Source organism: Phyllobates terribilis, unplaced genomic scaffold, assembly GCF_046119375.1.
Source record: "Phyllobates terribilis strain yellow unplaced genomic scaffold, ASM4611937v1 Scaffold_2__4_contigs__length_985480577, whole genome shotgun sequence".
NCBI classification, from domain to species: domain Eukaryota; kingdom Metazoa; phylum Chordata; class Amphibia; order Anura; family Dendrobatidae; genus Phyllobates; species Phyllobates terribilis.
Genome location: NW_027362762.1, coordinates 147,979,394 through 148,002,892, shown reverse-complemented (window position 1 = coordinate 148,002,892; position 23,499 = coordinate 147,979,394).

The following is a 23,499-nucleotide window of genomic DNA, read 5'->3' as shown; positions in this document are numbered from 1 at the left end:
CGCTTCCTTCCACAACTCCTCACAGACCTGTGCGCTCTTTCTTCCACAGCTCCTCACAGACCTGTGCGCTCTTTCTTCCACAGCTCCTCACAGACCTGTGCGCTCTTCCTTCCACAGCTCCTCACAGACCGATGCGCTCTTCCTTCCACAGCTCCGCACAGACCGGTGCGCTCTTCCTTCCACAGCTCCTCACAGACCGGTGTGCTCTTCCTTCTCCTCACAGACCGATGCGCTCTTCCTTCCACAACTCCTCACAGACCGGTGCACTCTTCCTTCCACAGCTCCCCACAGACCGGTGCGCTCTTCCTTCCACAGCTCCTCACAGATCTGTGCGCTCTTCCTCCCACAGCTCCTCACAGACCAATGCGTTCTTCCTTCCACAGCTCCTCACAGACCTGTGCGCTCTTCCTTCCACAGCTCCTCACAGACCTGTGCGCTCTTCCTCCCACAGCTCCTCACAGACCTGTGCGCTCTTCCTTCCACAGCTCCTCACAGACCTGTGCCCTCTTCCTTCCACAGCTCCTCACAGACCAGTGAGCTCTTCCTTCCACAGCTCCTCACAGACCGGTGCGCTCTTCCTTCCACAACTCCTCACAGACCGGTGCGCTCTTCCTTCCAAAGCTTCTCACAGACCTGTGTGCTCTTCCTTCCACAGCTCCTCACAGACCTGTGTTCTCTTCCTTCCACAGCTCCTCACAGACCTGTGCGCTCTTCCTTCTACAGCTCCTCACAGACCAGTGAGCTCTTCCTTCCACAGCTCCTCACAGACCTGTGCGCTCTTCCTTCCACAACTCCTCACAGACCGGTGCGCTTTTCCTTCCACAGCTCCTCACAGACCTGTGCGCTCTTCCTTCCACAGCTCCTCACAGACCTGTGCGCTCTTCCTTCCACAGCTCCTCACAGACCTGTGCGCTCCTCCTTCCACAGCTCCTCACAGACCTGTGCGCTCTTCCTTCCACAGCTCCTCACAGACCAGTGAGCTCTTCCTTCCACAGCTCCTCACAGACTTGTGCGCTCTTCCTTCCACAGCTCCTCACACACCGTTGCGCTCTTCCTTCCACAGCTACTCACAGACCGGTGTGCTCTTCCTTCCACAGCTCCTCACAGACCCGTGCTCTCTTCCTTCCACAGCTCCTCACAGACCTGTGCTCTCTTCCTTCCACAGCTCCTCACAGACCTGTGCGCTCTTCCTCCCACAGCTCCTCACAGACCGGTGCGCTCTTCCTTCCACAGCTCCTAACAGACCTGTGCTCTCTTCCTTCCACAGCTCCTCACAGACCTGTGCGCTCTTCCTTCCACAGCTCCTCACAGACCGGTGCGCTCTTCCTTCCACAGCTCCTCACAGACCTGTGCGCTCTTCCTTCCACAGTTCCTCACAGACCTGTGCACTCTTCCTCCCATAGCTCCTTACAGACCTGTGCGCTCTTCCTTCCACAGCTCCTCACAGACCTGTGCGCTCTTCCTCCCACAGCTCCTCACAGATCTGTGCGCTCTTCCTCTCACAGCTCCTCACAGACCGGTGCACTCTTCCTTCCACAGCTCCTCACAGACCTGTGCGCGCTTCCTTCCACAGCTCCTCGCAGACCTGTGCGCTCTTCCTTCCACAGCTCCTCACAGATCTGTGCGCTGTTCCTCCCACAGCTCCTCACAGACCAATGCGCTCTTCCTTCCACAGCTCCTCACAGACCTGTGCGCTCTTCCTTCCACAGCTCCTCACAGACCTGTGCGCTCTTCCTCCCACAGCTCCTCACAGACCGGTGCGCTCTTCCTTCCACAGCTCATCACAGACCTGTGCGCTCTTCCTTCCAAAGCTCCTCGCAGACTTGTGCGCTCTTCCTTCCACAGCTCCTCACAGACCTGGGCGCTCTTCCTTCCACAGCTCCTCACAGACCTGTGCGCTCTTCCTTCCACAGCTCCTCACAGACCTGAGCGCTCTTCCTTCCACAGCTCCTTGCAGACCTGTGCGCTCTTCCTCCCACAGCTCCTCACAGATCTGTGCGCTCTTCCTCCCACAGCTCCTCACAGACCGGTGCGCTCTTCCTTCCACAGCTCCTCACAGACCGATGCACTCTTCCTGCCACAGCTCCTCACAGACCTGTGCGCTCTTCCTCCCACAGCTCCTCACAGACCGGTGCGCTCTTCCTTCCACAGCTCCTCACAGACCTGTGAGCTCTTCCGTCCACAGCTCCTCACAGACCTGTGCGCTTTTCCTTCCACAGCTCCTCACGGACCGCTGCGCGCTTCCTTCCACAACTCCTCACAGACCTGTGCCCTCTTTCTTCCACAGCTCCTCACAGACCTGTGCGCTCTTCCTTCCACAGCTCCTCACAGACCGATGCGCTCTTCCTTCCACAGCTCCTCACAGACCGGTGCGCTCTTCCTTCCACAGCTCCTCACAGACCGGTGTGCTCTTCCTTCTCCTCACAGACCGGTGCGCTCTTCCTTCCACAACTCCTCACAGACCGGTGCGCTCTTGCTTCCACAGCTCCCCACAGACCGGTGCGCTCTTCCTTCAACAGCTCCTCACAGACCGCTGCGCTCTTCCTTCCACAGCTCCTCACAGACCGGTGCGCTCTTCCTTCCACAGCTCCTCACAGACCGGTGCGCTCTTCCTACCACAGCTCCGCACAGATCGGTGCGCTCTTCCTTCCACAGCTCCTCACAAAAAGTGCGCTCTTCCTTCCACAGCTCCTCACAGACCAGTGCTCTCTTCATTCCACAGCTCCTCACAGACCTGTGCGCTCTTCCTTCCACAGCTCCTCTCAGACCGATGCTCTTCCTTCCACAGCTACTCACAGACCAGTGCGCTCTTCCTTCCACAGCTCCTCACAGAGCGATGCGCTCTTCCTTCCACAGCTCCTCACAGACCGGTGCGCTCTTCCTTCCGCAGCTCCTCACAGACCGGTGCGCTCTTCCTTCCACAGCTCCTCACAGACCGGTGACCGCTTCCTTTTACAGCTCCTCACAGACCTGTGCGCTCTTCCTTCCACAGCTCCTCACAGACCGGTGCGCTCTTCCTTCCATGCTCCTCACAGACCGGTGCGCTCTTCCTTCCACAGCTCCTCACAGACCTGTGCGCTCTTCCTTCCACAGCTCCTCGGAGACCTGTGCGCTCTTCCTTCCACAGCTCCTCAGAGACCGATGCGCTCTTCCTCCCACAGCTCCTCACAGACCTGTGCGCTCTTCCTTCCACAGCTCCTCACAGACCTGTGCTCTCTTCCTTCCACAGCTCCTCACAGAACTGTGCGCTCTTCCTTCCACAGCTCCTCACAGACCGGTGCGCTCTTCCTTCCACAGCTCCTCACAGACCTGTGCGCTCTTCCTCCCACAGCTCCTCACAGACCTGTGCGCTCTTCCTCCCACAGCTCCTCACAGACCTGTGCGCTCTTCCTTCCACAGCTCCTCACAGACCTGTGCGCTCTTCCTCCCACAGCTTCTCACAGATCTGTGCGCTCTTCCTCCCACAGCTCCTCACAGACCGGTGCGCTCTTCCTTCCACAGCTCCTCACAGACCTGTGCGCGCTTCCTTCCACAGCTCCTCGCAGACCTGTGCGCTCTTCCTTCCACAGCTCCTCGCAGATCTGTGCGCTCTTCCTCCCACAGCTCCTCACAGACCGATGCGCTCTTCCTTCCACAGCTCCTCACAGACCTGTGCGCTCTTCCTTCCACAGCTCCTCACAGACCTGTGCGCTCTTCCTCCCAAAGCTTCTCACAGATCTGTGCGCTCTTCCTCCCACAGCTCCTCACAGACCGATGCGCTCTTCTTTCCACAGCTCCTCACAGACCTGTGCGCTCTTAATTCCAAAGCTCCTCGCAGACTTGTGCGCTCTTCCTTCCACAGCTCCTCAAAGACCTGTGCGCTCTTCCTTCCACAGCTCCTCACAGACCTGTGCGCTCTTCCTTCCACAGCTCCTCACAGACCTGTGCGCTCTTCCTCCCACAGCTCCTCACAGATCTGTGCGCTCTTCCTCCCACAGCTCCTCACAGACCGGTGCGCTCTTCCTTCCACAGCTCCTCACAGACCGATGCACTCTTCCTTCCACAGCTTCTCACAGACCTGTGCGCTCTTCCTCCCACAGCTCCTCACAGACCGGTGCGCTCTTCCTTCCACAGCTCCTCACAGACCTGTGCGCTCTTCCTTCCACAGCTCCTCACAGACCTGTGCGCTCTTCCTTCCACAGCTCCTCACTGACCGCTGCGCGCTTCCTTCCACAACTCCTCACAGACCTGTGCGCTCTTTCTTCCACAGCTCCTCACAGACCTGTGCGCTCTTTCTTCCACAGCTCCTCACAGACCTGTGCGCTCTTCCTTCCACAGCTCCTCACAGACCGATGCGCTCTTCCTTCCACAGCTCCGCACAGACCGGTGCGCTCTTCCTTCCACAGCTCCTCACAGACCGGTGTGCTCTTCCTTCTCCTCACAGACCGATGCGCTCTTCCTTCCACAGCTCCTCACAGACCGGTGCACTCTTCCTTCCACAGCTCCCCACAGACCGGTGCGCTCTTCCTTCCACAGCTCCGCACAGACCGGTGCGCTCTTCCTTCCACAGCTCTTCACAGACCGGTGTGCTCTTCCTTCCACAGCTCCTCACAGACCAGTGCGCTCTTCCTACCACAGCTCTTCACAGATCGGTGCGCTCTTCCTTCCACAGCTCCTCACAAAAAGTGCGCTCCTCCTTCCACAGCTCCTCACAGACCAGTGCTCTCTTCCTTCCACAGCTCCTCACACACCTGTGCGCTCTTCCTTCCACAGCTCCTCACAGACTGGTGCGCTCTTCCTTCCACAGCTCCTCACAGACCGGTGCACTCTTCCTTCCACAGCTCCTCACAGAGCGATGCGCTCTTCCTTCCACAGCTCCTCACAGACCGGTGTGCTCTTCCTTCCACAGCTCCTCACAGACCGGTGCACGCTTCCTTTCACAGCTCCTCACAGACCTGTGCGCTCTTCCTTCCACAGCTCCTCACAGACCGGTGCGCTCTTCCTTCCATGCTCCTCACAGACCAGTGCGCACTTCCTTCCACAGCTCCTCACAGACCTGTGCGCTCTTCCTTCCACAGCTCCTCGAAGACTTGTGCGCTCTTCCTTCCACAGCTCCTCACAGACCTGGGCGCTCTTCCTTCCACAGCTCCTCACAGACTTGTGCGCTATTCCTTCCACAGCTCCTCACAGACCTGTGCGCTCTTCCTTCCACAGCTCCTCGCAGACCTGTGCGCTCTTCCTTCCACAGCTCCTCACAGATCTGTGCGCTCTTCCTTCCACAGCTCCTCACAGACCTGTGCGCTCTTCCTCCCACAGCTCCTCACAGATCTGTGCGCCCTTCCTCCCACAGCTCCTCACACACCGGTGCGCTCTTCCTTCCACAGCTCCTCACAGACCTGTGCGCTCTTCCTTCCACAGCTCCTCACAGACCTGTGCGCTCTTCCTCCCACAGCTCCTCACAGATCTGTGCGCTCTTCCTCCCACAGATCCTCACAGACCGGTGCGCTCTTCCTCCCACAGCTCCTCACAGACCTGTGCGCTCTTCCTCCCACAGCTCCTCACAGACCGGTGCGCTCTTCCTTCCACAGCTCCTCACAGACCTGTGCGCGCTTCCTTCCATAGTTCCTCGCAGACCTGTGCGCTCTTCCTTCCACAGCTCTTCGCAGATCTGTGCGCTCTTCCTCCCACAGCTCCTCACAGACCTGTGCACTCTTCCTCCCACAGCTCCTCACAGACCGGTGCGCTCTTCCTTCCACAGCTCCTCACAGACTGCTGCGCTCTTCCTTCCACAGCTCCTCACAGACCTGTGCGCTCTTCCTTCCACAGCTCCTCACTGACCGCTGCTCGCTTCCTTCCACAACTCCTCACAGACCTGTGCGCTCTTTCTTCCACAGCTCCTCACAGACCTGTGCACTCTTCCTTCCACAGCTCCTCACAGACCGATGCGCTCTTCCTTCCACAGCTCCTCACAGACCTGTGCGCTCTTCCTTCCACAGCTCCTCACAGACCGGTGCGCTCTTCCTTCCACAGCTCCTCACAGACTGGTGTGCTCTTCCTTCTCCTCAGAGACCGGTGCGCTCTTCCTTCCACAGCTCCTCACAGACCGGTGCGCTCTTCCTTCCACAGCTCCCCACAGACCGGTGCGCTCTTCCTTCCACAGCTCCTCACAGACCGGTGCGCTCTTCCTTCCACAGCTCCTCACAGACCGGTGCGCTCTTCCTTCCACAGCTCCTCACAGACCGGTGTGCTCTTCCCACCACAGCTCCTCACAGATCGGAGCGCTCTTCCTTCCACAGCTCCTCACAAAAAGTGCGCTCTTCCTTCCACAGCTCCTCACAGACCAGTGCGCTCTTCCTTCCATAGCTCCTCACAGACCTGTGCACTCTTCCTTCCACAGCTCCTCACAGACCAGTGCGGTCTTCCTTCCACAGCTCCTCACAGACCGGTGCGCTCTTCCTTCCACAGCTCCTCACAGACTGGTGCGCTCTTCCTACCACAGCTCCTCACAGACCGGTGTGCTCTTCCTTCCACAACTCCTCACAAAAAGTGAGCTCTTCCTTCCACAGCTCCTCACAGACCAGTGCTCTCTTCCTTCCACAGCTCCTCACAGACCTGTGCGCTCTTCCTTCCACAGCTCCTCTCAGACCGATGCGCTCTTCCTTCCACAGCTCTTCACAGACCAGTGCGCTCTTCCTTCCACAGCTCCTTACAGAGCGATGCGCTCTTCCTTCCACAGATCCTCACAGACCGGTGCGCTGTTCCTTCCACAGCTCCTTACAGACCGGTGTGCTCTTCCTTCCACAGCTCCTCACAGACCGGTGCGCGCTTCCTTTCACAGCTCCTCACAGACCTGTGCGCTCTTCCTTCCACAGCTCCTCACAGACCGGTGCGCTCTTCCTTCCATGCTCCTCACAGACCGGTGCGCTCTTCCTTCCACAGCTACTCACAGACCTGTGCGCTCTTCCTTCCACAGCTCCTCGCAGACTTGTGCGCTCTTCCTTCCACAGCTCCTCACAGACCTGGGCGCTCTTCCTTCCACAGGTCCTCACAGACCAGTGCGCTCTTTCTTCCACAGCTCCTCACAGACCTGTGCGCTCTTCCTTCCACAGCTCCTCGCAGACCTGTGCGCTCTGCCTTCCACAGCTCCTCACAGATCTGCGTGCTCTTCCTCCCACAGCTCCTCACAGACCGGTGCGCTCTTCTTCCACAGCTCCTCACAGACCTGTGCGCTCTTCCTTCCACAGCTCCTCACAGACCAGTGCGCTCTTCCTTCCACAGCTCCTCACAGACCGGTGTGCTCTTCCTTCTCCTCACAGACCGGTGCGCTCTTCCTTCCACAGCTCCTCACAGACAGGTGCGCTCTTCCTTTCACAGATCCCACAGACCGGTGCGCTCTTCCTTCCACAGCTCCTCACAGACCGGTGCGCTCTTCCTTCCACAGCTCCTCACAGACCGGTGCGCTCTTCCTTCCACAGCTCCTCACAGACCGGTGCGCTCTTCCTACCAAAGCTCCTCACAGATCGGTGCGCTCTTCCTTCCACAGCTCCTCACAAAAAGTGCGCTCTTCCTTCCACAGCTCCTCATAGACCAGTGCGCTCTTCCTTCCATAGCTCCTCACAGACATGTGCACTCTTCCTTCCACAGCTCCTCACAGACCAGTGCGGTCTTCTTTCCACAGCTCCTCACAGACCAGTGCGCTCTTCCTTCCACAGCTCCTCACAGACTGGTGCGCTCTTCCTACCACAGCTCCTCACAGACAGGTGCGCTCTTCCTTCCACAACTCCTCACAAAAAGTGCGCTCTTCCTTCCACAGCTCGTCACAGACCAGTGCTCTCTTCCTTCCACAGCTCCTCACAGACCTGTGCGCTCTTCCTTCCACAGCTCCTCTCAGACCGATGCGCTCTTCCTTCCACAGCTCCTCACAGACCGGTGAGCTCTTCCTTCCACAGCTCCTCACAGAGCGATGCGCTCTTCCTTCCACAGCTCCTCACAGACCGGTGAGCTCTTCCTTCCACAGCTCCTCACAGACCGGTGTGCTCTTCCTTCCACAGCTCCTCACAGACCGGTGCGCGCTGCCTTTCACAGCTCCTCACAGACCTGTGCGCTCTTCCTTCCACAGCTCCTCACAGACCGGTGCGCTCTTCCTTCCATGCTCCTCACAGACCGGTGCGCTCTTCCTTCCACAGCTACTCACAGACCTGTGCGCTCTTCCTTCCACAGCTCCTCGCAGACTTGTGCGCTCTTCCTTCCACAGCTCCTCACAGACCTGGGCGCTCTTCCTTCCACAGCTCCTCACAGACCTGGGCGCTCTTCCTTCCACAGCTCCTCACAGACCTGTGCGCTCTTCCTTCCACAGCTCCTCACAGACCAGTGAGCTCTTCCTCCCACAGCTCCTCACAGACCTGTGCGCTCTTCCTCCCACAGCTCCTCACAGACCGGTGCGCTCTTCCTTCCACAGCTCCTCACAGACCTGTGCGCTCTTCCTTCCACAGCTCCTCACAGACCTGTGCGCTCTTCCTCTCACAGCTCCACACAGATCTGTGCGCTCTTCCTCCCACAGCTCCTCACAGACCGGTGCGCTCTTCCTTCCACAGCTCCTCACAGACCTGTGCGCGCTTCCTTCCACAGCTCCTCACAGACCTGTGCGCTCTTCCTTCCACAGCTCCTCACAGACCGATGCGCTCTTCCTTCCACAGCTCCTCACAGACCGGTGCGCTCTTCCTTCCACAGCTCCTCACAGACCGGTGTGCTCTTCCTTCTCGTCACAGACCGGTGCGCTCTTCCTTCCACAGCTCCTCACAGACCAGTGCGCTCTTCCTTCCACAGCTCCCCACAGACCGGTGCGCTCTTCCTTCCACAGCTCCTCACAGACCGGTGCGCTCTTCCTTCCACAGCTCCTCACAGACCGGTGCGCTTTTCCTTCCACAGCTCCTCACAGACCGGTGCGCTCTTCCTACCACAGCTCCTCACAGATCGGTGCGCTCTTCCTTCCACAGCTCCTCACAAAAAGTGCGCTCTTCCTTCCACAGCTCCTCACAGACCAGTGCGCTCTTCCTTCCACAGCCCCTCACAGACCTGTGCGCTCTTCCTCCCACAGCTCCTCACAGACCGGTGCGCTCTTCCTTCCACAGCTCCTCACAGACCTGTGCGCTATTCCTTCCACAGCTCCTCACAGACCTGTGCGCTCTTCGTCTCACAGCTTCTCACAGATCTGTGCGCTCTTCCTTCCACAGCTCCTCACAGACCGGTGCGCTCTTCCTTCCACAGCTCCTCACAGACCTGTGCGCGCTTCCTTCCACAGCTCCTCGCAGACCTGTGCGCTCTTCCTTCCACAGCTCCTCACAGATCTGTGCGCTGTTCCTCCCACAGCTCCTCACAGACCGGTGCGCTCTTCCTTCCACAGCTCCTCACAGACCTGTGCGCTCTTCCTTCCACAGCTCCTCACAGACCTGTGCGCTCTTCCTCCCACAGCTCCTCACAGATCTGTGCGCTCTTCCTCCCACAGCTCCTCACAGACCGGTGCGCTCTTCCTTCCACAGCTCCTCACAGACCTGTGCGCTCTTCCTTCCACAGCTCCTCGCAGACTTGTGTGCTCTTCCTTCCACAGCTCCTCACAGACCTGGGCGCTCTTCCTTCCACAGCTCCTCACCTGTGCGCTGTTCCTTCCACAGCTCCTCACAGACCTGTGCGCTCTTCCTTCCACAGCTCCTCGCAGACCTGTGCGCTCTTCCTACCACAGCTCCTCACAGATCTGTGCGCTCTTCCTCCCACAGCACCTCACAGACCGGTGCGCTCTTCCTCCCACAGCTCCTCACAGACCGGTGCGCTCTTCCTTCCACAGATCCTCACAGACCTGTGCGCTCTTCCTTCCACAGCTCCTCACAGACCTGTGCGCTCTTCCTGCCACAGCTCCTCACAGACCTGTGCGCTCTTCCTTCCACAGCTCCTCACAGACCGGTGAGCTCTTCCTCCCACAGCTCCTCACAGACCGGTGCGCTCTTTCTTCCACAGCTCCTCACAGATCGGTGCGCTCTTCCTCCCACAGCTCCTCACAGACCGGTGCGCTCTTCCTCCCACAGCTCCTCACAGACCGGTGCGCTCTTCCTTCCACAGCTCCTCACAGACCTGTGCGCTCTTCCTTCCACAGCTCCTCACAGATCTGTGCGCTCTTCCTCCCACAGCTCCTCACAGACCGGTGCGCTCTTCCTCCCACAGCTCCTCAGAGACCGGTGCGCTCTTCCTTCCACAGCTCCTCACAGACCTGTGCGCTCTTCCTTCCACAGCTCCTCACAGACCGGTGTGCTCTTCCTTCCACAGCTCATCACAGACCGGTGCGCTCTTTCTTCCACAGCTCCTCACAGACCTGTGCGCTCTTCCTTCCACAGCTCCTCACAGACCTGTGCGCTCTTCCTTCCACAGCTCCTCACAGACCTGTGCGCTCTTCCTTCCACAGCTCCTCACAGACCTGTGTGCTCTTCCTTCCACAGCTCCTCACAGACCTGTGCGATCTTCCTTCCACAGCTCCTCACAGACCGGTGCGCTCTTCCTCCCACAGCTCCTCACAGACCGGTGCGCTCTTCCTCCCACAGCTCCTCACAGACCGGTGCGCTCTTCCTCCCACAGCTCCTCACAGACCGGTGCGCTCTTCCTTCCACAGCTCCTCACAGACCTGTGCGCTCTTCCTTCCACAGCTCCTCACAGAGCTGTGCGCTCTTCCTTCCACAGCTCCTCACAGACCTGTGCGCTCTTCCTCCCACAGCTCCTCACAGACCTGTGCGCTCTTCCTCCCACAGCTCCTCACAGACCGGTGCGCTCTTCCTTCCACAGCTCCTCACAGACCGGTGTGCTCTTCCTTCCACAGCTCCTCACAGACCGGTGCACGCTTCCTTTCACAGCTCCTCACAGACCTGTGCGCTCTTCCTTCCACAGCTCCTCACAGACCGGTGCGCTCTTCCTTCCATGCTCCTCACAGACCGGTGCGCACTTCCTTCCACAGCTCCTCACAGACCTGTGCGCTCTTCCTTCCACAGCTCCTCGAAGACTTGTGCGCTCTTCCTTCCACAGCTCCTCACAGACCTGGGCGCTCTTCCTTCCACAGCTCCTCACAGACTTGTGCGCTATTCCTTCCACAGCTCCTCACAGACCTGTGCGCTCTTCCTTCCACAGCTCCTCGCAGACCTGTGCGCTCTTCCTTCCACAGCTCCTCACAGATCTGTGCGCTCTTCCTTCCACAGCTCCTCACAGACCTGTGCGCTCTTCCTCCCACAGCTCCTCACAGATCTGTGCGCCCTTCCTCCCACAGCTCCTCACACACCGGTGCGCTCTTCCTTCCACAGCTCCTCACAGACCTGTGCGCTCTTCCTTCCACAGCTCCTCACAGACCTGTGCGACTTCCTCCCACAGCTCCTCACAGATCTGTGCGCTCTTCCTCCCACAGCTCCTCACAGACCGGTGCGCTCTTCCTCCCACAGCTCCTCACAGATCTGTGCGCTCTTCCTCCCACAGCTCCTCACAGACCGGTGCGCTCTTCCTTCCACAGCTCCTCACAGACCTGTGCGCGCTTCCTTCCATAGTTCCTCGCAGACCTGTGCGCTCTTCCTTCCACAGCTCTTCGCAGATCTGTGCGCTCTTCCTCCCACAGCTCCTCACAGACCTGTGCACTCTTCCTCCCACAGCTCCTCACAGACCGGTGCGCTCTTCCTTCCACAGCTCCTCACAGACTGCTGCGCTCTTCCTTCCACAGCTCCTCACAGACCTGTGCGCTCTTCCTTCCACAGCTCCTCACTGACCGCTGTTCGCTTCCTTCCACAACTCCTCACAGACCTGTGCGCTCTTTCTTCCACAGCTCCTCACAGACCTGTGCGCTCTTCCTTCCACAGCTCCTCACAGACCGATGCGCTCTTCCTTCCACAGCTCCTCACAGACCTGTGCGCTCTTCCTTCCACAGCTCCTCACAGACCGGTGCGCTCTTCCTTCCACAGCTCCTCACAGACTGGTGTGCTCTTCCTTCTCCTCAGAGACCGGTGCGCTCTTCCTTCCACAGCTCCTCACAGACCGGTGCGCTCTTCCTTCCACAGCTCCCCACAGACCGGTGCGCTCTTCCTTCCACAGCTCCTCACAGACCGGTGCGCTCTTCCTTCCACAGCTCCTCACAGACCGGTGCGCTCTTCCTTCCACAGCTCCTCACAGACCGGTGTGCTCTTCCCACCACAGCTCCTCACAGATCGGAGCGCTCTTCCTTCCACAGCTCCTCACAAAAAGTGCGCTCTTCCTTCCACAGCTCCTCACAGACCAGTGCGCTCTTCCTTCCATAGCTCCTCACAGACCTGTGCACTCTTCCTTCCACAGCTCCTCACAGACCAGTGCGGTCTTCCTTCCACAGCTCCTCACAGACCGGTGCGCTCTTCCTTCCACAGCTCCTCACAGACTGGTGCGCTCTTCCTACCACAGCTCCTCACAGACCGGTGCGCTCTTCCTTCCACAACTCCTCACAAAAAGTGAGCTCTTCCTTCCACAGCTCCTCACAGACCAGTGCTCTCTTCCTTCCACAGCTCCTCACAGACCTGTGCGCTCTTCCTTCCACAGCTCCTCTCAGACCGATGCGCTCTTCCTTCCACAGCTCTTCACAGACCAGTGCGCTCTTCCTTCCACAGCTCCTTACAGAGCGATGCGCTCTTCCTTCCACAGCTCCTCACAGACCGGTGCACTGTTCCTTCCACAGCTCCTTACAGACCGGTGTGCTCTTCCTTCCACAGCTCCTCACAGACCGGTGCGCGCTTCCTTTCACAGCTCCTCATAGACCTGTGCGCTCTTCCTTCCACAGCTCCTCACAGACCGGTGCGCTCTTCCTTCCATGCTCCTCACAGACCGGTGCGCTCTTCCTTCCACAGCTACTCACAGACCTGTGCGCTCTTCCTTCCACAGCTCCTCGCAGACTTGTGCGCTCTTCCTTCCACAGCTCCTCACAGACCTGGGCGCTCTTCCTTCCACAGGTCCTCACAGACCAGTGCGCTCTTTCTTCCACAGCTCCTCACAGACCTGTGCGCTCTTCCTTCCACAGCTCCTCGCAGACCTGTGCGCTCTGCCTTCCACAGCTCCTCACAGATCTGCGCGCTCTTCCTCCCACAGCTCCTCACAGACCGGTGCGCTCTTCTTCCACAGCTCCTCACAGACCTGTGCGCTCTTCCTTCCACAGCTCCTCACAGACCTGTGCGCTCTTCCTGCCACAGCTCCTCACAGACCAGTGCGCTCTTCCTTCCACAGCTCCTCACAGACCGGTGTGCTCTTCCTTCTCCTCACAGACCGGTGCGCTCTTCCTTCCACAGCTCCTCACAGACAGGTGCGCTCTTCCTTTCACAGATCCCACAGACCGGTGCGCTCTTCCTTCCACAGCTCCTCACAGACCGGTGCGCTCTTCCTTCCACAGCTCCTCACAGACCGGTGCGCTCTTCCTTCCACAGCTCCTCACAGACCGGTGCGCTCTTCCTACCAAAGCTCCTCACAGATCGGTGCGCTCTTCCTTCCACAGCTCCTCACAGACCGGTGCGCTCTTCCTCACACAGCTCCTCACAGACCGGTGCGCTCTTCCTTCCACAGCTCCTCACAGACCGGTGCGCACTTCCTTCCACAGCTCCTCACAGACCGGTGCGCTCTTTCTTCCACAGCTCCTCACAGACCTGTGCGCTCTTCCTTCCACAGCTCCTCACAAACCTGTGAGCTCTTCCTTCCACAGCTCCTCACAGACCTGTGCGCTCTTCCTTCCACAGCTCCTCACAGACCTGTGCGCTCTTCCTTCCACAGCTCCTCACAGACCGGTGCGCTCTTCCTCCCACAGCTCCTCACAGACCGGTACGCTCTTCCTCCCACAGCCCCTCACAGACCGGTGCGCTCTTCCTCCCACAGCTCCTCACAGACCGGTGCGCTCTTTCTTCCACAGCTCCTCACAGACCTGTGCGCTCTTCCTTCCACAGCTCCTCACAGACCTGTGAGCTCTTCCTTCCACAGCTCCTCACAGACCTGTGAGCTCTTCCTTCCACAGCTCCTCACAGACCTGTGCGCTCTTCCTTCCACAGCTCCTCACAGACCTGTGCGCTCTTCCTTCCACAGCTCCTCACAGACCTGTGCGCTCTTCCTTCCACAGCTCCTCACAGACCGGTGCGCTCTTCCTCCCACAGCTCCTCACAGACCGGTGCGCTCTTCCTTCCACAGCTCCTCACAGACCGGTGCGCTCTTCCTCCCACAGCTCCTCACAGACCGGTGCGCTCTTCCTTCCACAGCTCCTCACAGACCTGTGCGCTCTTCCTTCCACAGCTCCTCACAGACCTGTGCGCTCTTCCTTCCACGGCTCCTCACAGACCTGTGCGCTCTTCCTTCCACAGCTCCTCACAGACCTGTGCGCTCTTCCTTCCACAGCTCCTCACAGACCTGTGCGCTCTTCCTCCCACAGCTCCTCACAGACCGGTGCGCTCTTCCTTCCACAGCTCCTCACAGACCTGTGCGCTCTTCCTTCCACAGCTCCTCACAGACCAGTGCGCTCCTCCTTCCACAGCTCCTCACAGACCTGTGCGCTCTTCCTTCCACAGCTCCTCACAGACCTGTGCGCTCTTCCTCCCACAGCTCCTCACAGACCGCTGCGCTCTTCCTTCCACAGCTCCTCACAGACCTGTGCGCTCTTCCTTCCACAGCTCCTCACAGACCAGTGCGCTCCTCCTTCCACAGCTCCTCACAGACCTGTGCGCTGTTCCTTCCACAGCTCCTCACAGACCTGTGCGCTCTTCCTTCCACAGCTCCTCACAGACCGGTGCGCTCTTCCTTCCACAGCTCCTCACAGACCAGTGCGCTCCTCCTTCCACAGCTCCTCACAGACCTGTGCGCTCTTCCTTCCACAGCTCATCACAGACCAGTGCGCTCCTCCTTCCACAGCTCCTCACAGACCTGTGCGCTCTTCCTTCCACAGCTCCTCACAGACCAGTGAGCTCTTCCTTCCACAGCTCCTCACAGACTTGTGCGCTCTTCCTTCCACAGCTCCTCACAGACCAATGCGCTCTTCCTTCCACAGCTCCTCACAGACCTGTGCGATCTTCCTTCCACAGCTCCTCACAGACCAGTGCGCTCTTCCTCCCACAGCTCCTCACAGACCGGTGCGCTCTTCCTTCCACAGCTCCTCACAGACCGGTGCGCTCTTCCTCCCACAGCTCCTCACAGACCGGTGCACTCTTCCTTCCACAGCTCCTCACAGACCTGTGCGCTCTTCCTTCCACAGCTCCTCACAGACCTGTGCGCTCTTCCTTCCACAGCTCCTCACAGACCTGTGCGCTCTTCCTTCCACAGCTCCTCACAGACCTGTGCGCTCTTCCTCCCACAGCTCCTCACAGACCGGTGCGCTCTTCCTTCCACAGCTCCTCACAGACCGGTGCGCACTACCTTCCACAGCTCCTCACAGACCGGTGCGCTCTTTCTTCCACAGCTCCTCACAGACCTGTGCGCTCTTCCTTCCACAGCTCCTCACAGACCTGTGAGCTCTTCCTTCCACAGCTCCTCACAGACCTGTGCGCTCTTCCTTCCACAGCTCCTCACAGACCAGTGCGCTCTTCCTCCCACAGCTCCTCACAGACCGGTGCGCTCTTCCTTCCACAGCTCCTCACAGACCGGTGCGCTCTTCCTCCCACAGCTCCTCACAGACCGGTGCGCTCTTTCTTCCACAGCTCCTCACAGACCTGTGCGCTCTTCCTTCCATAGCTCCTCACAGACCTGTGAGCTCTGCCTTCCACAGCTCCTCACAGACCTGTGAGCTCTTCCTTCCACAGCTCCTCACAGACCTGTGCGCTCTTCCTTCCACAGCTCCTCACAGACCTGTGCGCTCTTCCTTCCACAGCTCCTCACAGACCAGTGCGCTCTTCCTCCCACAGCTCCTCACAGACCGGTGCGCTCTTCCTTCCACAGCTCCTCACAGACCGGTGCGCTCTTCCTCCCACAGCTCCTCACAGACCGGTGCGCTCTTCCTTCCACAGCTCCTCACAGACCTGTGCGCTCTTCCTTCCACAGCTCCTCACAGACCTGTGCGCTCTTCCTTCCACAGCTCTGCACAGACCTGTGCGCTCTTCCTTCCACTGCTCCTCACAGACCTGTGCGCTCTTCCTCCCACAGCTCCTCACAGACCGGTGCGCTTTTCCTTCCACAGCTCCTCACAGACCTGTGCGCTCTTCCTTCCACAGCTCCTCACAGACCTGTGCGCTCTTCCTTCCACAGCTCCTCACAGACCAGTGAGCTCTTCCTTCCACAGCTCCTCACAGACCGGTGCGCTCTTCCTTCCACAACTCCTCACAGACCGGTGCGCTCTTCCTTCCACAGCTCCTCACAGACCTGTGCGCTCTTCCTTCCACAGCTCCTCACAGACCTGTGCGCTCTTCCTTCCACAGCTCCTCACAGACCTGTGCGCTCTTCCTTCCACAGCTCCTCACAGACCTGTGCGCTCTTCTTTCCACAGCTCCTCACAGACCTGTGCGCTCTTCCTTCCACAGCTCCTCACAGACCTGTGCGCTCTTCCTCCCACAGCTCCTCACAGACCGGTGCGCTCTTCCTTCCACAGCTCCTCACAGACCTGTGCGCTCTTCCTTCCAGAGCTCCTCACAGACCAGTGCGCTCCTCCTTCCACAGCTCCTCACAGACCTGTGCGCTCTTCCTTCCACAGCTCCTCACAGACCTGTGCGCTCTTCCTTCCACAACTCCACACAGACCGGTGCGCTCTTCCTTCCACAGCTCCTCACAGACCTGTGCGCTCTTCCTTCCACAGCTCCTCACAGACCTGTGCGCTCTTCCTTCCACAGCTCCTCACAGACCTGTGCGCTCTTCCTTCCACAGCTCCTCACAGACCTGTGCGCTCTTCCTCCCACAGCTCCTCACAGACCGGTGCGCTCTTCCTTCCACAGCTCCTCACAGACCTGTGCGCTCTTCCTTCCACAGCTCCTCACAGACCAGTGCGCTCCTCCTTCCACAGCTCCTCACAGACCTGTGCGCTGTTCCTTCCACAGCTCCTCACAGACCTGTGCGCTCTTCCTTCCACAGCTCCTCACAGACCGGTGCGCTCTTCCTTCCACAGCTCCTCACAGACCAGTGCGCTCCTCCTTCCACAGCTCCTCACAGACCTGTGCGCTCTTCCTTCCACAGCTCATCACAGACCAGTGCGCTCCTCCTTCCACAGCTCCTCACAGACCTGTGCGCTTTTCCTTCCACAGCTCCTCACAGACCAGTGAGCTCTTCCTTCCACAGCTCCTCACAGACTTGTGCGCTCTTCCTTCCACAGCTCCTCACAGACCAGTGCGCTCTTCCTTCCACAGCTCCTCACAGACCTGTGCGATCTTCCTTCCACAGCTCCTCACAGACCAGTGCGCTCTTCCTCCCACAGCTCTTCACAGACCGGTGCGCTCTTCCTTCCACAGCTCCTCACAGACCGGTGCGCTCTTCCTCCCACAGCTCCTCACAGACCGGTGCACTCTTCCTTCCACAGCTCCTCACAGACCTGTGCGCTCTTCCTTCCACAGCTCCTCACAGACCTGTGCGCTCTTCCTTCCACAGCTCCTCACAGACCTGTGCGCTCTTCCTTCCACAGCTCCTCACAGACCTGTGCGCTCTTCCTCCCACAGCTCCTCACAGACCTGTGCGCTCTTCCTCCCACAGCTCCTCACAGACCAGTGCGCTCTTCCTCCCACAGCTCCTCACAGACCGGTGCGCTCTTCCTTCCACAGCTCCTCACAGACCGGTGCGCACTACCTTCCACAGCTCCTCACAGACCGGTGCGCTCTTTCTTCCACAGCTCCTCACAGACCTGTGCGCTCTTTCTTCCACAGCTCCTCACAGACCTGTGCGCTCTTCCTTCCACAGCTCCTCACAGACCTGTGAGCTCTTCCTTCCACAGCTCCTCACAGACCTGTGCGCTCTTCCTTCCACAGCTCCTCACAGACCAGTGCGCTCTTCCTCCCACAGCTCCTCACAGACCGGTGCGCTCTTCCTTCCACAGCTCCTCACAGACCGGTGGGCTCTTCCTCCCACAGCTCCTCACAGACCGGTGCGCTCTTTCTTCCACAGCTCCTCACAGACCTGTGCGCTCTTCCTTCCATACCTCCTCACAGACCTGTGAGCTCTTCCTTCCACAGCTCCTCACAGACCTGTGAGCTCTTCCTTCCACAGCTCCTCACAGACCTGTGCGCTCTTCCTTCCACAGCTCCTCACAGACCTGTGCGCTCTTCCTTCCACAGCTCCTCACAGACCAGTGCGCTCTTCCTCCCACAGCTCCTCACAGACCGGTGCGCTCTTCCTTCCACAGCTCCTCACAGACCGGTGCGCTCTTCCTCCCACAGCTCCTCACAGACCGGTGCGCTCTTCCTTCCACAGCTCCTCACAGACCTGTGCGCTCTTCCTTCCACAGCTCCTCACAGACCTGTGCGCTCTTCCTTCCACAGCTCCTCACAGACCTGTGCGCTCTTCCTTCCACTGCTCCTCACAGACCTGTGCGCTCTTCCTCCCACAGCTCCTCACAGACCGGTGCGCTTTTCCTTCCACAGCTCCTCACAGACCTGTGCGCTCTTCCTTCCACAGCTCCTCACAGACCTGTGCGCTCTTCCTTCCACAGCTCCTCACAGACCAGTGAGCTCTTCCTTCCACAGCTCCTCACAGACCGGTGCGCTCTTCCTTCCACAACTCCTCACAGACCGGTGCGCTCTTCCTTCCACAGCTCCTCACAGACCTGTGTGCTCTTCCTTCCACAGCTCCTCACAGACCTGTGTGCTCTTCCTTCCACAGCTCCTCACAGACCTGTGCGCTCTTCCTTCCACAGCTCCTCACAGACCAGTGAGCTCTTCCTTCCACAGCTCTTCGTGAGCTCTTCCTTCCACAGCTCCTCACAGACCTGTGCGCTCTTCCTTCCACAACTCCTCACAGACCGGTGCGCTTTTCCTTCCACAGCTCCTCACAGACCAGTGCGCTCCTCCTTCCACAGCTCCTCACAGACCTGTGCGCTCTTCCTTCCACAGCTCCTCACAGACCTGTGCGCTCTTCCTTCCACAGCTCCTCACAGACCAGTGAGCTCTTCCTTCCACAGCTCCTCACAGACCGGTGCGCTCTTCCTTCCACAACTCCTCACAGACCGGTGCGCTCTTCCTTCCACAGCTCCTCACAGACCTGTGTGCTCTTCCTTCCACAGCTCCTCACAGACCTGTGTGCTCTTCCTTCCACAGCTCCTCACAGACCTGTGCGCTCTTCCTTCCACAGCTCCTCACAGACCAGTGAGCTCTTCCTTCCACAGCTCCTCACAGACCTGTGCGCTCTTCCTTCCACAGCTCCTCACAGACCTGTGCGCTCTTCCTTCCACAACTCCTCACAGACCGGTGCGCTTTTCCTTCCACAGCTCCTCACAGACCTGTGCGCTCTTCCTTCCACAGCTCCTCACAGACCAGTGCGCTCTTCCTTCCACAGCTCCTCACAGACCTGTGCGCTCCTCCTTCCACAGCTCCTCACAGACCTGTGCGCTCTTCCTTCCACAGCTCCTCACAGACCAGTGAGCTCTTCCTTCCACAGCTCCTCACAGACCTGTGCGCTCTTCCTTCCACAGCTCCTCACAGACCTGTGCGCTCTTCCTTCCACAGCTCCTCACAGACCTGTGCGCTCTTCCTTCCACAGCTCCTCACAGACCTGTGCGCTCTTCCTCCCACAGCTCCTCACAGACCGGTGCGCTCTTCCTTCCACAGCTCCTCACAGACCTGTGCGCTCTTCCTTCCACAGCTCCTCACAGACCAGTGCGCTCCTCCTTCCACAGCTCCTCACAGACCTGTGCGCTCTTCCTTCCACAGCTCCTCACAGACCTGTGCGCTCTTCCTTCCACAGCTCCTCACAGACCGGTGCGCTCTTCCTTCCACAGCTCCTCACAGACCTGTGCGCTCTTCCTTCCACAGCTCCTCACAGACCAGTGCGCTCCTCCTTCCACAGCTCCTCACAGACCTGTGCGCTCTTCCTCCCACAGCTCCTCACAGACCAGTGCGCTCCTCCTTCCACAGCTGCTCACAGACCTGTGCGCTCTTCCTTCCACAGCTCCTCACAGACCAGTGAGCTCTTCCTTCCACAGCTCCTCACAGACTTGTGCGCTCTTCCTTCCACAGCTCCTCACAGACCAGTGCGCTCTTCCTTCCACAGCTCCTCACAGACCTGTGCGATCTTCCTTCCATAGCTCCTCACAGACCGGTGCGCTCTTCCTTCCACAGCTCCTCACAGACCGGTGCGCTCTTCCTCCCACAGCTCCTCACAGACCGGTGCACTCTTCCTTCCACAGCTCCTCACAGACCTGTGCGCTCTTCCTTCCACAGCTCCTCACAGACCTGTGCGCTCTTCCTTCCACAGCTCCTCACAGACCTGTGCGCTCTTCCTTCCACAGCTCCTCACAGACCTGTGCGCTCTTCCTCCCACAGCTCCTCACAGACCTGTGTGCTCTTCCTCCCACAGCTCCTCACAGACCAGTGCGCTCTTCCTCCCACAGCTCCTCACAGACCGGTGCGCTCTTCCTTCCACAGCTCCTCACAGACCGGTGCGCACTTCCTTCCACAGCTCCTCACAGACCGGTGCGCTCTTTCTTCCACAGCTCCTCACAGACCTGTGCGCTCTTCCTTCCACAGCTCCTCACAGACCTGTGAGCTCTTCCTTCCACAGCTCCTCACAGACCTGTGCGCTCTTCCTTCCACAGCTCCTCACAGACCAGTGCGCTCTTCCTCCCACAGCTCCTCACAGACCGGTGCGCTCTTCCTTCCACAGCTCCTCACAGACCGGTGCGCTCTTCCTCCCACAGCTCCTCACAGACCGGTGCGCTCTTTCTTCCACAGCTCCTCACAGACCTGTGCGCTCTTCCTTCCATAGCTCCTCACAGACCTGTGAGCTCTTCCTTCCACAGCTCCTCACAGACCTGTGAGCTCTTCCTTCCACAGCTCCTCACAGACCTGTGCGCTCTTCCTTCCACAGCTCCTCACAGACCTGTGCGCTCTTCCTTCCACAGCTCCTCACAGACCAGTGCGCTCTTCCTCCCACAGCTCCTCACAGACCGGTGCGCTCTTCCTTCCACAGCTCCTCACAGACCGGTGCGCTCTTCCTCCCACAGCTCCTCACAGACCGGTGCGCTCTTCCTTCCACAGCTCCTCACAGACCTGTGCGCTCTTCCTTCCACAGCTCCTCACAGACCTGTGCGCTCTTCCTTCCACAGCTCCTCACAGACCTGTGCGCTCTTCCTTCCACAGCTCCTCACAGACCTGTGCGCTCTTCCTCCCACAGCTCCTCACAGACCGGTGCGCTTTTCCTTCCACAGCTCCTCACAGACCTGTGCGCTCTTCCTTCCACAGCTCCTCACAGACCAGTGAGCTCTTCCTTCCACAGCTCCTCACAGACCGGTGCGCTCTTCCTTCCACAACTCCTCACAGACCGGTGCGCTCTTCCTTCCACAGCTCCTCACAGACCTGTGTGCTCTTCCTTCCACAGCTCCTCACAGACCTGTGTGCTCTTCCTTCCACAGCTCCTCACAGACCTGTGCGCTCTTCCTTCCACAGCTCCTCACAGACCAGTGAGCTCTTCCTTCCACAGCTCCTCACAGACCTGTGCGCTCTTCCTTCCACAACTCCTCACAGACCGGTGCGCTTTTCCTTCCACAGCTCCTCACAGACCAGTGCGCTCCTCCTTCCACAGCTCCTCACAGACCTGTGCGCTCTTCCTTCCACAGCTCCTCACAGACCTGTGCGCTCTTCCTTCCACAGCTCCTCACAGACCAGTGAGCTCTTCCTTCCACAGCTCCTCACAGACCGGTGCGCTCTTCCTTCCACAACTCCTCACAGACCGGTGCGCTCTTCCTTCCACAGCTCCTCACAGACCTGTGTGCTTTTCCTTCCACAGCTCCTCACAGACCTGTGTGCTCTTCCTTCCACAGCTCCTCACAGACCTGTGCGCTCTTCCTTCCACAGCTCCTCACAGACCAGTGAGCTCTTCCTTCCACAGCTCCTCACAGACCTGTGCGCTCTTCCTTCCACAGCTCCTCACAGACCAGTGCGCTCTTCCTTCCACAGCTCCTCACAGACCGGTGCGCTCTTCCTTCCACAACTCCTCACAGACCGGTGCGCTCTTCCTTCCACAGCTCCTCACAGACCTGTGTGCTCTTCCTTCCACAGCTCCTCACAGACCTGTGTGCTCTTCCTTCCACAGCTCCTCACAGACCTGTGCGCTCTTCCTTCCACAGCTCCTCACAGACCAGTGAGCTCTTCCTTCCACAGCTCCTCACAGACCTGTGCGCTCTTCCTTCCACAGCTCCTCACAGACCAGTGCGCTCTTCCTTCCACAGCTCCTCACAGACCGGTGCGCTCTTCCTTCCACAACTCCTCACAGACCGGTGCGCTCTTCCTTCCACAGCTCCTCACAGACCTGTGTGCTCTTCCTTCCACAGCTTCTCACAGACCTGTGTGCTCTTCCTTCCACAGCTCCTCACAGACCTGTGCGCTCTTCCTTCCACAGCTCCTCACAGACCAGTGAGCTCTTCCTTCCACAGCTCCTCACAGACCTGTGCGCTCTTCCTTCCACAGCTCCTCACAGACCAGTGAGCTCTTCCTTCCACAGCTCCTCACAGACCTGTGCGCTCTTCCTTCCACAACTCCTCACAGACCGGTGCGCTTTTCCTTCCACAGCTCCTCACAGACCTGTGCGCTCTTCCTTCCACAGCTCCTCACAGACCAGTGAGCTCTTCCTTCCACAACTCCTCACAGACCTGTGCGCTCTTCCTTCCATGCTCCTCACAGACCGATGCGCTCTTCCTTACATGCTCCTCACAGACCGGTGCGCTCTTCCTTCCACAGCTCCTCACACACCTGTGCGCTCTTCCTTCCACAGCTCCTGACAGACCAGTGCGCTCTTCCTCCCACAGCTCCTCACAGACCGGTGCGCTCTTCCTTCCACAGCTCCTCACAGACCGGTGCGCACTTCCTTCCACAGCTCCTCACAGACCGGTGCGCTCTTTCTTCCACAGCTCCTCACAGACCTGTGCGCTCTTCCTTCCACAGCTCCTCACAGACCTGTGCGCTCTTCCTTCCACAGCTCCTCACAGACCTGTGCGCTCTTCCTTCCACAGCTCCTCACAGACCTGTGCGCTCTTCCTCCCACAGCTCCTCACAGACCGGTACGCTCTTCCTCCCACAGCCCCTCACAGACCGGTGCGCTCTTCCTCCCACAGCTCCTCACAGACCGGTGCGCTCTTTCTTCCACAGCTCCTCACAGACCTGTGCGCTCTTCCTTCCACAGCTCCTCACAGACCTGTGAGCTCTTCCTTCCACAGCTCCTCACAGACCTGTGAGCTCTTCCTTCCACAGCTCCTCACAGACCTGTGCGCTCTTCCTTCCACAGCTCCTCACAGACCGGTGCGCTCTTCCTCCCACAGCTCCTCACAGACCGGTGCGCTCTTCCTTCCACAGCTCCTCACAGACCGGTGCGCTCTTCCTCCCACAGCTCCTC